The sequence below is a fragment of the Astyanax mexicanus genome, chromosome 2, assembly GCF_023375975.1.
Source record: "Astyanax mexicanus isolate ESR-SI-001 chromosome 2, AstMex3_surface, whole genome shotgun sequence".
Classification (NCBI taxonomy): domain Eukaryota; kingdom Metazoa; phylum Chordata; class Actinopteri; order Characiformes; family Acestrorhamphidae; genus Astyanax; species Astyanax mexicanus.
The window spans coordinates 33,920,326-33,934,886 of NC_064409.1; the positions used below are offsets into that span (position 1 = coordinate 33,920,326).

Here is a 14,561-nt window from a genome sequence, read left to right on the forward strand (position 1 = left end):
TGTTATTATAAATGTCATTAGCCTCAGTTCCATATGTGCACAATTAAAATACACAAATATATAAATAATCCTTACTTTTATTTGAACACTGCCAGACACTCTTTTTTATCCCTCTCTCTTATTGTAGAAGAACTATTTATTTCCAGAGGTGTCAAATAATAAAGAACAAATACTTTGTTACTTTACTTAAGTAGAAATGTAGGTTATCTACACTTATAGGAATAATTATTTTTACATCTTCATTTTTACTTTCTACTCCGTACCATTTAAAAATAGTTTGTACCTTTTCATTTTAGCTTGTTTTCAAATGTCTAACTAAGATTCTTTACAGTTTTTTACAGCTGCTAAGAAGCGTTTATCAGTACTTTAGACACTTTTTCTAAACTCTAAATACAGCAACACACCCACCTTATACAATAAACCGAATAGTTGATTTCCTGCACAAAAGCACATTCTTTCTCACAACACAAAAACCTGAATCCACATTAACTAATTATTTCAAAACACTAACACATGTTCTCTGTTCCAGAACTACGTATAGTCAATCACTGTGCAACCACTGACAAATTAGTAAAAGCTACTGACATTATAGAAACAACTCCACATTTGTAAAAATATATGCCTAACACATCAGATGGTCAGCACGTGGCTAATGCATAGCTCCATTCAATCACAAGTGGCCAGGTGCACCAGAATGGCCCAAGGCTACACAGAGAGCCCCACCAAGCTCTCTGGCAGCCTGAGAAAGCTGTGAAAGTACCACAGTTGATCTCCTCCTGTTATTGTTTGGTGTGTGTGGGGGGGGGGGAGGTGCTTAGCCGAGTACACAGGTGTTCTTGGCTTAAATTTTCTGGTGGCAGTTGAATGCAGAGTGCTGAGAAAAGGCCAGAGACTTCAGTCAGCCAAGAGAGTTAGAGTGTTTACTCTGCATTGCTGGAATAGCCCAAGGCTACAAGCACGCCCAGTGCACCACCCAAGGCCAACCCCCTCTCTTTACATTGAGGAACAGCAACACCCCAACAGCCACAATGGACACTTTATGGGCAGCACAGAGCAACATGTTCAACATCCCAAAACTATGGAGACTTCAGTTGCACAGAGAACCCCTCCAACTTGCCAGGCACCCGGCTCCTCCAGAGCACTACCTAACCCTCCCCCCATCTCTCTACATGGTTTGAGGGATGGCAACACCTCAACAGCCACAGTGGACAGTCCAGGGGCTGCACAGACAACTCTGCCAAGCACCGCCATTGCACTAACAAAGCTCCCTATCTCTTTACATGATTTGAGGGACAGCAACACCCCAACAGCCACAGTGGACAGTCCAGGGACTGCACAGACAACTCTGCCAAGCACCGCCATTGCACTAACAAAGCTCCCTATCTCTTTACATGATTTGAGGGACAGCAACACCCCAACAGCCACAGTGGACAGTCCAGGGACTGCACAGACAACTCTGCCAAGCACCGCCATTGCACTAACAAAGCTCCCTATCTCTTTACATGGTTTGAGGGACAGCAACAGCCCCAGTGGACAGTCCAAGGGCTGCACAGACAACTCTGCCAAGCACCGCCATTGCACTAACAAAGCTCCCTATCTCTTTACATGGTTTAAGGGACAGCAACACCCCAACAGCCACAGTGGACAGTCCAGGGGCTGCACGGAGAACACTGCCAAGCACCACAAGTGCAGTACCACCAGAAGTTTCCCATCTCCTTATCATCTCCCCATGTGGCTCATAGGAAAGCAACAACCCCAACACAACGGAGAGTCCAGGGGCTACACAGAGAACTTTGATAAGCAGCAACACAGAAAAAAAAACTGCATATTCCTGGCACCAAAGCAAAATACCTGAGCTGATCAGAATAATAAAACAGTGGGGATAAGTTACCCCTTTTGTTGTTGTTGCCCTTAAAAAGGAGGTGATTGTCAGTTGGGACTGGGACTGTTAAGTCACACATTTACTGCACTTGAACAAAGTTGAGGGCAGTGTGACTTTGTTCTTTTGTTTTATTTAAATCACATGGCTTTAAGGTTATTTTTTGATGTATAATTTATTTGTTATTCACGTGTGGCAAGTGTTGTCTTGTATTATGTGTGTGTGATGTGATAAGTGAACAACACTATTTTTGCACAGTATTTATGTAAGTGTGTGTTTTAGTGTGTGTGTGTGTGTGTGTGTGTTGAGTTTAGTGTGTGATGTGATAAGGCAACAACATTTTTGCACAGTATTTATGTCTGTGATGTGATTAGGCATCAACACTATTTTTTATATACACGTGTGTGTGGAGTTCAGTGTGTGTAATGTGCTAAGTGAAAAACACTTTTTTTCACAGTTTTGTATTTGAATATGTGTGTGTCAGTGTGTGTGTTGGTTGAGTTTAGTGTGTGTGGTGATAAGTGAACAACATTTTTTGAACAGTATTTATATATGTGTGTATGTGTTGAGTTTAGTCTGTGTGATGTAATAAGGCATCAACTATTTTTGCATAGTATTTATTTGAGTATGTGTGTGTCAGTGTGTGTTTGTTAAGTTTAGAGTGTGTTGTGATAAGTCATCAACACTCTTTGCACAGTATGTATATATATTTGTGAGGCTAGTATGTGTGATGTGATAAGTGAACAATACTATTCCTGCATAGAATTTTTTGTGTGTGGGGGGGATGTGAAATGTGAAGCCACTGTTTTTGCACAGTATTTATGCATGTGTGTGTGTGTGGGGGGGGGGGGGGGGTGGGGTATGTGTGATTGTTTCAATAAAAATAAATACTTGCTTATAGTTGCTTTTCCGAGTCTGAGAGAGTGTAGTTGGCCATGCTTATGTTCTTTCTGTACTTTTTTTAAATAATACATAAGAATATGTAAGTCCAAAATATTTTGGTTAAATGCTGAAATCTAAAAACTTTTGAAAATGCTGGAATCTAAAAACGTTTAGTTAAATACTGAAATCTAAAAACGTTTGGTTAAATGCTGAAATCTAAAAACTTTTGGTTAAATGTTAAAATCTAAAAACTTTTGGTTATATGCTGAAATCTAAAAACTTTTGGTTAAATGCTGAAATCTAAAAACTTTTGGTTAAATGCTAAAATCTAAAAACTTTTGGTTAAATGCTGAAATCTAAAAAAACTTTTGGTTAAATGCTGAGATCTAAAAACATTTGGTTAAATGCTAAAATCTAAAAACTTTTGGTTAAATGCTGAAATCTAAAAACTTTTGGTTAAATGCTAAAATCTAAAAACTTTTGGTTAAATGCTAAAATCTAAAAACTTTTGGTTAAATGCTGAAATCTAAAAACTTTTGGTTAAATGCTAAAATCTAAAAACTTTTGGTTAAATACTGAAATCTAAAAAAACTTTTGGTTAAATTCTGAAATCTAAAAACATTTGGTTAAACGCTGAAATCTAAAAACATTTGGTTAAACGCTGAAATCTAAAAACGTTTGGTTAAACGCTGAAATCTAAAAACGTTTGATTATACGCTGAAATCTAAAAACGTTTGGTTAAACGCTGAAATCTAAAAACGTTTGATTAAACACTGAAATCTAAAAACGCTTGTTTAAATGCTGAAATCGTAAAACTTTTGGTTAAACTTTTGATTGCTAATGTGTTGCTAGGCAGTTGCTATCATTTCTGAAAAGGTTGCTAAGCTGTTGCTAGGCAGTTGCTAATGTTTTCCAGGTGGTTGCTAAGCTATTGCTAACTGGTTGCTAGGCAATTGCTAACATATACCAGGTAGTTGCTAAGGTGTTGCTAGGTGGTTGCTAGGGTGTTGCTAGGTTGTTGCTAAGGTGTTGCTATGGTATCTGGGGTGGTTGCTAAGATGTTGCTACGTGGTTGCTAGGGTGTTGCTATGGTATCCGGGGTGGTTGCTAAGGTGTCGCTAAGTGGTTGCTAGGGTGTTGCTAGGTGGTTGCTAAGGTGTTGCTATGGTATCTGGGGTGGTTGCTAAGGTGTTTTTAAGTGGTTGCTAGGTGGTTGCTAAGGTGTTGCTATGGTATCCGGGGTGGTTGCTAAGATGTTGCTAGGTGGTTGCTAAGGTGTTTCTATGGTATCTGGGGTGGTTGCTAAGGTGTTTCTAGGTGGTTGCTAGGTGGTTGCTAAGGTGTTGCTATGGTATCTGGGGTGGTTGCTACGGTGTTGCTAGGTGGTTGCTAAGGTGTTGCTATGGTATCCGGGGTGGTTGCTAAGGTGTTGCTAGGTGGTTGCTAAGGTGTTGCTAGGTGGTTGCTAAGGTGTTGCTATGGTATCTGGGGTGGTTGCTAAGGTGTTGCTAGGTGGTTGCTAGGTGGTTGCTAAGTGGTTGCTAGGTGGTTGCTAAGGTATTGCTAGGTGGTTGCTAAGGTATTGCTATGGTAACCGGGGTGGTTGCTAAGGTGTTGCTAGGTGGTTGCTAAGGTGTTGCTAGGTGGTTGCTAAGGTGTTGCTATGGTATCTGGGGTGGTTGCTAAGGTGTTGCTAGGTGGTTGCTAGGCAGTTGCTATCATTTCTAAAGTGGTTGCTAAGTGGTTGCTAGGCAGTTGCTAACGTTTTCCTAATGGTTGCTAAGGTGTTGGTAAGTGGTTGCTAGGCTGTTGCTATCATTTCTAAAGTGGTTGCTAGGCAGTTGCTATCGTTTCTAAGGTGGTTGCTAAGTGGTTGCTAACGTTTTCCTAGTGGTTGTTAAGGTGTTGCTAAGGTGTTGCTATGCGGTTGCTAAGGTGTTGCTATGGTATCTGGGGTGGTTGCTAAGATGTTGCTAGGTGGTTGCTAGGGTGTTGCTATGGTATCTGGGGTGGTTGCTAAGGTGTTTCTAGGTGGTTGCTAGGTGGTTGCTAAGGTGTTGCTATGGTATCCGGGGTGGTTGCTAAGATGTTGCTAGGTGGTTGCTAAGGTGTTGCTATGCGGTTGCTAAGGTGTTGCTATGGTATCTGGGGTGGTTGCTACGGTGTTGCTAGGTGTTGCTATGGTATCCGGAGTGGTTGCTAAGGTGTTGCTAGGTGGTTGCTAGGTGGTTGCTAAGGTGTTGCTAGGTGGTTGCTAAGGTGTTGCTATGGTATCTGGGGTGGTTGCTAAGGTGTTGCTAGGTGGTTGCTAAGTGGTTGCTAGGTGGTTGCTAAGGTGTTGCTATGGTAACTGGGGTGGTTGCTAAGGTGTTGCTAGGTGGTTGCTAGGTGGTTGCTAAGGTGTTGCTAGGTGGTTGCTATGGTATTTGGGGTGGTTGCTAAGGTGTTGCTAGGTGGTTGCTAGGCAGTTGCTATCATTTCTAAAGTGGTTGCTAAGTGGTTGCTAGGCAGTTGCTAACGTTTTCCTAATGGTTGCTAAGGTGTTGGTAAGTGGTTGCTAGGCTGTTGCTATAATTTCTAAAGTGGTTGCTAGGCAGTTGCTATCATTTCTAAGGTGGTTGCTAAATGGTTGCTAACGTTTTCCTAGTGGTTGTTAAGGTGTTGCTAAGTGGTTGCTAGGCAGTTGCTAACGTTTTCCAGGTGGTTGCTAAGGTGTTGCTAAGTGGTTGCTAGGCAGTTGCTAACGTTTTCCAGGTGGTTGCTAAGCAGTTAATAGGTGGTTGCTAAAACCTGGCTGGGGTGCCGGGGTGTCCAAACTTTTGACTGATAGCTGCTCCATACAGCAGCTCCTCCATACACTCACAGTACTGGAGGAGCAGGGGAGAGAAGGGGTTCCGTGCGTAGAGCTGCTCGTGTGTGAGATGGAACTCTGGGCCCCCCATTCATTTCTATGGGAAAACTTCGTACGGCATTTGTACGAAATCCGTACGACGTATCGTTTCGTAAAGCATATTTTCGGAAAGAACTCACTAAGTTCTATACACCATCCGAATTTCGTCTTCATATCTCAAAAATTCTGACGTTCACAGCCGTTCAAAAATCTTCTAGTTCATTGTCTATGGAAAAAAGGGCGTACGTTTACGAAGTTTTTACGAAAACCGTACGATATATCGCTCCAAAAAGCACAAGCAACGTAATTCACTATAGGTCCCACGATCCCTGAAAGTTTCGTGATTCTACGTTAAAAGCCCTAGGAGGAGTAGCGTTTAACAAAAGTGAGGAAGAATAATAATAATAATAAGAAGATTACGAAGAACAGTAAGTTGGCTTTTCCAAGCCAACTTAATAACTAGAAAAGGCAAAGTTCGTGAACGAACTTTAAGTTGGCTTGGAAAAGAACGCTAATAACGTTAAAAAGTTAAAATGGTTGCTAAGCTGTTTCTGTCTGAAGAGTGTGAAGAGTCGTGGATATGCTGTTAACTTTTGGCTAAACGCTAAATGCCAAAAACGCCGAAATCTAAAAATGTTTGGTTAAACGCTGAAATCTAAAAACGTTTGGTTAAACGCTGAAATCTAAAAACATTTGGTTAAACGCTGAAATCTAAAAACGTTTGGTTAAACGCTGAAATCTAAAAACGTTTAGTTAAACGCTGAAATCTAAAAACGTTTGTTTAAATGCTGAAATCGTAAAACTTTTGGTTAATCTTTTGATTGCCAATTTGATGCTAGGCAGTTGCTATCATTTCTGAAGTGGTTGCTAAGCTGTTGCTAGGCAGTTGCTAATGTTTTCCAGGTGGTTGCTAAGCTGTTGCTAACTGTTTGCTAGGCAGTTGCTAACATATTACAGGTGGTTGCTAAGGTGTTGCTAGGTGGTTGCTAGGTTGTTGCTAGGGTGTTGCTATGGTATGCGGGGTGGTTGCTAAGATGTTGCTAGGTGGTTGCTAGGTGGTTGATAACTTGTTGCTAGGTGGTTGCTAAGGTGTTGCTATGGTATCCGGGGTGGTTGCTAAGGTGTTGCTAGGTGGTTGCTAGGCAGTTGCTATCATTTCTAAAGTGGTTGCTAAGTGGTTGCTAGGCAGTTGCTAACGTTTTCCTAGTGGTTGTTAAGGTGTTGCTAAGTGGTTGCTAGGCAGTTGCTAACGTTTTCCAGTTGGTTGCTAAGTGGTTGCTAGGCAGTTGCTAACGTTTTCCAGGTGGTTGCTAGGCAGTTGCTAAGTGGTTGCTAGGCAGTTGCTAACGTTTTCCAAGTGGTTACTAGGCATTTGCTAAGTGGTTGCTAGGCAGTTGCTAACGTTTTCCAGTTGGTTGCTACGTGGTTGCTAGGCAGTTGCTAACGTTTTCCAGGTGGTTGCTAGGCAGTTGCTAAGTTGTTGCTAGGCAGTTGCTAACGTTTTCCAAGTGGTTGCTAAGTGGTTGCTAGGCAGTTGCTAACGTATTCCAGGTGGTTGCTAGGCAGTTGCTAAGTGGTTGCTAGGCAGTTGCTAACGTTTTCTAGGTGGTTGCTAAGTGGTTGCTAGGCAGTTGCTAACATATTCCAGGTGGTTGCTAGGCAGTTGCTAAGTGGTTGCTAGGCAGTTGCTAACGTTTTCCAAGTGGTTGCTAGGCAGTTGCTAAGTGGTTGCTAGGCAGTTGCTAACGTTTTCCAAGTGGTTGCTAGGCAGTTGCTAAGTGGTTGCTAGGCAGTTGCTAACGTTTTCCAGGTGGTTGCTAAGTGGTTGCTAGGCAGTTGCTAACATTTTCCAGGTGGTTGCTAGGCAGTTGCTAAGTGGTTGCTAGGCAGTTGCTAACGTTTTCCAAGTGGTTGCTAGGCAGTTGCTAAGTGGTTGCTAGGCAGTTGCTAACATTTTCCAGGTGGTTGCTAAGTGGTTGCTAGGTAGTTGCTAACATATTCCAGGTGGTTGCTAGGCAGCTGCTAAGTGGTTGCTAGGCAGTTGCTAACGTTTTCCAGGTGGTTGCTAAGTGGTTGCTAGGCAGTTGCTAACGTTTTCCAGGTGGTTGCTAGGCAGCTGCTAAGTGGTTGCTAGGCAGTTGCTAACGTTTTCCAGGTGGTTGCTAAGTGGTTGCTAGGCAGTTGCTAACGTATTCCAGGTGGTTGCTAGGCAGTTGCTAAGTGGTTGCTAGGCAGTTGCTAATGTTTTCCAAGTGGTTGCTAGGCAGTTGCTAAGTGGTTGCTAGGCAGTTGCTAACGTTTTCCAGGTGGTTGCTAAGTGGTTGCTAGGCAGTTGCTAACGTTTTCCAGGTGGTTGCTAGGCAGTTGCTAAGTGGTTGCTAGGCAGTTGCTAACGTTTTCCAAGTGGTTGCTAGGCAGTTGCTAAGTGGTTGCTAGGCAGTTGCTAACGTTTTCCAAGTGGTTGCTAGGCAGTTGCGAAGTGGTTGCTAGGCAGTTGCTAACGTTTTCCAGGTGGTTGCTAAGTGGTTGCTAGGCAGTTGCTAACGTTTTCCTAGTGGTTGTTAAGGTGTTGCTGAGTGGTTGCTAGGCAGTTGCTATCATTTCTAAAGTGGTTGCTAAGTGGTTGCTAGGCATTTGCTAACGTTTTCCAGGTGGTTGCTAAGTGGTTGCTAACTGGTTGCTAGGCAGTTGCTATCATTTCTAAAGTGGTTGCTAAGTGGTTGCTAGGCAGTTGCTAACGTTTTCCTAGTGGTTGCTAAGTGGTTGCTAACTGGTTGCTAGGCAGTTGCTAACGTTTTCCAGGTGGTTGCTAAGGTGTTGCTAAGTGGTTGCTAGGCAGTTGCTAACGTTTTCCAGGTGGTTGCTAAGGTGGTTGCTAAGCAGTTATTAGGTGGTTGCTAAGCCCTGGCTGGGGTGCCGGGGTGTCCAAACTTTTGACTGATAGCTGCTCCATACAGCAGCTCCTCCATACACTCACAGTACTGGAGGAGCAGGGGAGAGAAGGGGTTCCGTGCGCAGAGCTGCTCGTGTGTGAGATGGAACTCTGGGCCCCCCATTCATTTCTATGGGAAAACTTCGTACGACAATTGTACGAAAACCGTACGTCGTATCACTTCGCAACCTGCTATTAATTTAAAGATCTCGATAAGATCTATAAGCTCGCCGAATTTGGTGTTTGTATCTCAAAAATTGTGGCGGTTACGGACGTTTCAAAATTCGCCCCATTCATTCCTATGGGAAAAAAATGCGTACGTTTACGAAGTTTTTACGAAAACCGTACGATATATCGCTTCAAAAAGCACAAGCAACCTAAGTTGGTATAGGTACTACGATACTGCAAAATTTCGTGATTCTACGTTAAAAGCTGTAGGAGGAGTAGCGTTACAGAAATTGTGGCGAGAATAATAATAATAATAATAAGAAGATTACGAAGAACAATAAGTTGGCTTTTCCAAGCCAACTTAATAAGAAGATTACGAAGAACAGTAAGTTGGCTTTTCCAAGCCAACTTAACTAGAAAAGGCAAAGTTCGTGAACGAACTTTAAGTTGGCTTGGAAAAGAGCGCTAATAACGTTAAAAAGTTAAAATGGTTGACAGAAACTTAAAAAGCTGTTTCTGTCTGAAGAGTGTGAAGAGTCGTTGCTATGCTGTTAACTTTTGGCTAAAAGCTAAATACCAAAAACGCTGTAATCTAAAAACGTTTGGTTAAACGCTTAAATCTAAAAACATTTGGTTAAACGCTGAAATCTAAAAACCTTTGGTTAATTGCTTACATCTAGAAATGTTTTGTAAGATGCTGAAATCCAAAAACTTTTGGTTAAACACTGAAATCTTAAAACGTTTGTTTAACAGCTGAAATCTAAAAACTTTTGGTTAAACGCTGAAATCTTAAAACGTTTGTTTTCATGTTGAAATCTCGAAACTTTTGGTTAAATGCTGAAATCTAAAAACTTTTGGTTAAATGTTGAAATCTAAAAAATTTTGGTTAAGTGCTGAAATCTAAAACTTTTGGTTACATGCTGAAATCTAAAAACTTTCCAGGTGGTTGCTAAGGTGTTGCTATAGTATCTGGGGTGGTTGCTGAGGTGTTGCTAGGTGGTTGCTAAGGTGTTGCTATGGTATCCAGGGTGGTTGCTAAGGAGTTGCTAGGTGGTTGCTAAGGTGTTGCTATGGTATCCAGGGTGGTTGCTAAGGTGTTGCTATGGTATCCAGGGTGGTTGCTAAGGTGTTGCTAGGCAGTTGCTAAGTGGTTGCTAGGCAGTTGCTAACGTTTTCCAAGTGGTTGCTAGGCAGTTGCTAAGTGGTTGCTAGGCAGTTGCTAACATTTTCCAGGTGGTTGCTAAGTGGTTGCTAGGTAGTTGCTAACATATTCCAGGTGGTTGCTAGGCAGCTGCTAAGTGGTTGCTAGGCAGTTGCTAACGTTTTCCAGGTGGTTGCTAAGTGGTTGCTAGGCAGTTGCTAACGTTTTCCAGGTGGTTGCTAGGCAGTTGCTAAGTGGTTGCTAGGCAGTTGCTAAGTGGTTGCTAGGCAGTTGCTAACGTTTTCCAAGTGGTTGCTAGGCAGTTGCTAAGTGGTTGCTAGGCAGTTGCTAACGTTTTCCAGGTGGTTGCTAAGTGGTTGCTAACTGGTTGCTAGGCAGTTGCTATCATTTCTAAAGTGGTTGCTAAGTGGTTGCTAGGCAGTTGCTAACGTTTTCCTAGTGGTTGCTAAGTGGTTGCTAGGTAGTTGCTAACATATTCCAGGTGGTTGCTAGGCAGCTGCTAAGTGGTTGCTAGGCAGTTGCTAACGTTTTCCAGGTGGTTGCTAAGTGGTTGCTTGGCAGTTGCTAACGTTTTCCAGGTGGTTGCTAGGCAGTTGCTAAGTGGTTGCTAGGCAGTTGCTAACGTTTTCCAAGTGGTTGCTAGGCAGTTGCTAAGTGGTTGCTAGGCAGTTGCTAACGTTTTCCAGGTGGTTGCTAAGTGGTTGCTAGGCAGTTGCTAACGTTTTCCAGGTGGTTGTTAGGCAGTTGCTAAGTGGTTGCTAGGCAGTTGCTAACGTTTTCCAGGTGGTTGCTCAGTGGTTGCTAGGCAGTTGCTAACGTTTTCCAGGTGGTTGCTAAGTGGTTGCTAGGCAGTTGCTAACCTATTCCAGGTGGTTGCTAGGCAGTTGCTAAGTGGTTGCTAGGCAGTTGCTAACGTTTTCCAAGTGGTTGCTAGGCAGTTGCTAAGTGGTTGCTAGGCAGTTGCTAACGTTTTCCAGGTGGTTGCTAAGTGGTTGCTAGGCAGTTGCTAACGTTTTCCAGGTGGTTGCTAGGCAGTTGCTAAGTGGTTGCTAGGCAGTTGCTAACGTTTTCCAAGTGGTTGCAAGGCAGTTGCTAAGTGGTTGCTAGGCAGTTGCTAACGTTTTCCAGGTGGTTGCTAAGTGGTTGCTAGGCAGTTGCTAACATTTTCCAGGTGGTTGCTAGGCAGTTGCTAAGTTGTTGCTAGGCAGTTGCTAACGTTTTCCAGGTGGTTGCTAAGTGGTTGCTAGGCAGTTGCTAACGTATTCCAGGTGGTTGCTAGGCAGTTGCTAAGTGGTTGCTAGGCAGTTGCTAACGTTTTCCAGGTGGTTGCTCAGTGGTTGCTAGGCAGTTGCTAACGTTTTCCAGGTGGTTGCTAAGTGGTTGCTAGGCAGTTGCTAACGTATTCCAGGTGGTTGCTAGGCAGTTGCTAACGTTTTCCAAGTGGTTGCTAGGCAGTTGCTAAGTGGTTGCTAGGCAGTTGCTAACGTTTTCCAGGTGGTTGCTAAGGTGTTGCTAAGTGGTTGCTAGGCAGTTGCTAACGTTTTCCAGGTGGTTGCTAAGGTGGTTGCTAAGCAGTTATTAGGTGGTTGCTAAGCCCTGGCTGGGGTGCCGGGGTGTCCAAACTTTTGACTGATAGCTGCTCCATACAGCAGCTCCTCCATACACTCACAGTACTGGAGGAGCAGGGGAGAGAAGGGGTTCCGTGCGCAGAGCTGCTCGTGTGTGAGATGGAACTCTGGGCCCCCCATTCATTTCTATGGGAAAACTTCGTACGACATTTGTACGAAAACCGTACGACGTATCGTCGAAACGTTAAAATTTTCGGAAAGAACGCGGTAAGTTCTATAGACCGTCCGATTTTTGTCTTTGTATGTCAAAAATTGTTACCTACACAAACGTTCAAAGTTGTCCCCCATTCATTTCCTATGGGAAAAAAAAGCGTACGTTTACGAAGTTTTTACGAAAACCGTACGATGTATCGCTTAAAAAAGCACAAGCAACCTAATCGGGTATAGGTCCTACGATACTGCAAAATTTCGTGATTCTACGTCAAAAGCCCTAGGAGGAGATGCGTATAGAAATTTGAGCGCGGAATAATAATAATAATAACTAGAAAAGGTAAAGTTCGTGAACGAACTTTAAGTTGGCTTGGAAAAGAGCGCTGATAACGTTTAAAAGTTAAAATGGTTGCTAAACGCTAAATGCCAAAAACACGGAAATCTAAAAACGTTTGGTTAAACGTTGAAATCTAAAAATGTTTGGTTAAACGCTGAAAACTAAAAATGTTTGGTTAAACGCTGAAATCTAAAAACATTTGGATAAAGGCTAAAATCTTGAAAGTGGTTGCTAGGCAGTTGCTAACGTCTTACAGGTGGTTGCTAAGCTGTTGCTAAGCGGTTGCTAGTTATTTGCTAATGTATTACAAATGGTTGCTAAGTGGTTGCAAGGCGGTTGCTAAACAGTTGCTTACGTTTTCCTAGTGGTTGCTAAGATGTTGCTAAGTGGTTGCTAGGCAGTTGCTATTGTTTCTAATGTGGTTGCTAAGCTGTTGCTAGGCTGTTTCTAACGTTTTCCTGGTGGTTGCTAAGGTGTTGCTAACTGGTTGCTAGGCAGTTGCTATAATTGCTAGGCCGTTGCTAACGTTTTCCAGGTGGTTGCTAAGGTGTTGCTAAGTGGTTGCTAGGCAGTTGCTAACGATTTCCAGGTGGTTGCTAAGGTGTTGCTAAGTGGTTGCTAGGCAGTTGCTATAATTTCTAAAGTGGTTGCTAAGTGGTTTCTAGGCAGTTGCTAACGTTTTCCTAGTGGTTGCTAAGGTGTTGCTAAGTGGTTGCTAGGCAGTTGCTATCGTTTCTAAAGTGGTTGCTAAGCTGTTGCTAGGCTGTTTCTAACGTTTTCCTGGTGGTTGCTAAGGTGTTGCTAACTGGTTGCTAGGCAGTTGCTATAATTTCTAAAGTGGTTGCTAAGTGGTTGCTAGGCAGTTGCTAACGTTTTCCAGGTGGTTGCTAAGGTGTTGCTAAGTGGTTGCTAGGCAGTTGCTAACGATTTCCAGGTGGTTGCTAAGGTGTTGCTAAGTGGTTGCTAGGCAGTTGCTATAATTTCTAAAGTGGTTGCTAAGTGGTTTCTAGGCAGTTGCTAACGTTTTCCTAGTGGTTGCTAAGGTGTTGCTAAGTGGTTGCTAGGCAGTTGCTATCGTTTCTAAAGTGGTTGCTAAGCTGTTGCTAGGCTGTTTCTAACGTTTTCCTGGTGGTTGCTAAGGTGTTGCTAACTGGTTGCTAGGCAGTTGCTATAATTTCTAAAGTGGTTGCTAAGTGGTTGCTAGGCAGTTGCTAACGTTTTCCAGGTGGTTGCTAAGGTGTTGCTAAGTGGTTGCTAGGCAGTTGCTAATGTTTTCCAGGTGGTTGCTAAGGTGTTGCTAACTGGTTGCTAGGCAGTTGCTATAATTTCTAAAGTGGTTGCTAAGTGGTTGCTAGGCAGTTGCTAACGTTTTCCTAGTGGTTGCTAAGGTGTTGCTAAGTGGTTGCTAGGCAGTTGCTATCGTTTCTAAAGTGGTTGCTAAGCTGTTGCTAGGCTGTTTCTAACTTTTTCCTGGTGGTTGCTAAGGTGTTGCTAACTGGTTGCTAGGCAGTTGCTATAATTTCTAAAGTGGTTGCTAAGTGGTTGCTAGGCAGTTGCTAACGTTTTCCAGGTGGTTGCTAAGGTGTTGCTAAGTGGTTGCTAGGCAGTTGCTAATGTTTTCCAGGTGGTTGCTAAGGTGTTGCTAACTGGTTGCTAGGCAGTTGCTATAATTTCTAAAGTGGTTGCTAAGTGGTTGCTAGGCAGTTGCTAACGTTTTCCTAGTGGTTGCTAAGGTGTTGCTAAGTGGTTGCTAGGCAGTTGCTATCGTTTCTAAAGTGGTTGCTAAGCTGTTGCTAGGCTGTTTCTAACGTTTTCCTGGTGGTTGCTAAGGTGTTGCTAACTGGTTGCTAGGCAGTTGCTATCATTTCTAAAGTGGTTGCTAAGTGGTTGCTAGGCAGTTGCTAACGTTTTCCAGGTGGTTGCTAAGGTGTTGCTAAGTGGTTGCTAGGCAGTTGCTAACGTTTTCCAGGTGGTTGCTAAGGTGTTGCTAACTGGTTGCTAGGCAGTTGCTATAATTTCTAAAGTGGTTGCTAAGTGGTTGCTAGGCAGTTGCTATTGTTTTCCTAGTGGTTGCTAAGGTGTTGCTAAGTGGTTGCTAGGCAGTTGCTATCGTTTCTAAAGTGGTTGCTAAGCTGTTGCTAGGCTGTTTCTAACGTTTTCCAGGTGGTTGCTAAGGTGTTGCTAAGTGGTTGCTAGGCAGTTGCTATAATTTCTAAAGTGGTTGCTAAGTGGTTGCTAGGCAGTTGCTAACGTTTTCCAGGTGGTTGCTAAGGTGTTGCTAAGTGGTTGCTAGGCAGTTGCTAACGTTTTCCAGGTGGTTGCTAAGGTGTTGCTAACTGGTTGCTAGGCAGTTGGTATAATTTCTAAAGTGGTTGCTAAGTGGTTGCTAGGCAGTTGCTAACGTTTTCCAGGTGGTTGCTAAGCAGTTAATAGGTGGTTGCTAAACCCTGGCTGGGGTGCCGGGGTGTCCAAACTTTTGACTGATAGCTGCTCCATACAGCAGCTCCTCCATACACTCACAGTACTGGAGGAG

General features: G+C 43.2%; 1 long non-coding RNA gene across 1 annotated transcript; it reads left to right on the top strand.

The window, feature by feature from the left end:
• The first annotated feature begins 4,548 nt into the window (after window positions 1-4,548).
• Window positions 4,549-8,790, top strand: LOC125798960 (uncharacterized). Its single transcript, XR_007437744.1, has 3 exons — window positions 4,549-4,663; window positions 6,870-7,256; window positions 8,508-8,790. It is a non-coding gene; the product is annotated as an uncharacterized LOC125798960 (long non-coding RNA).
• Window positions 8,791-14,561: the final 5,771 nt, after the last annotated feature.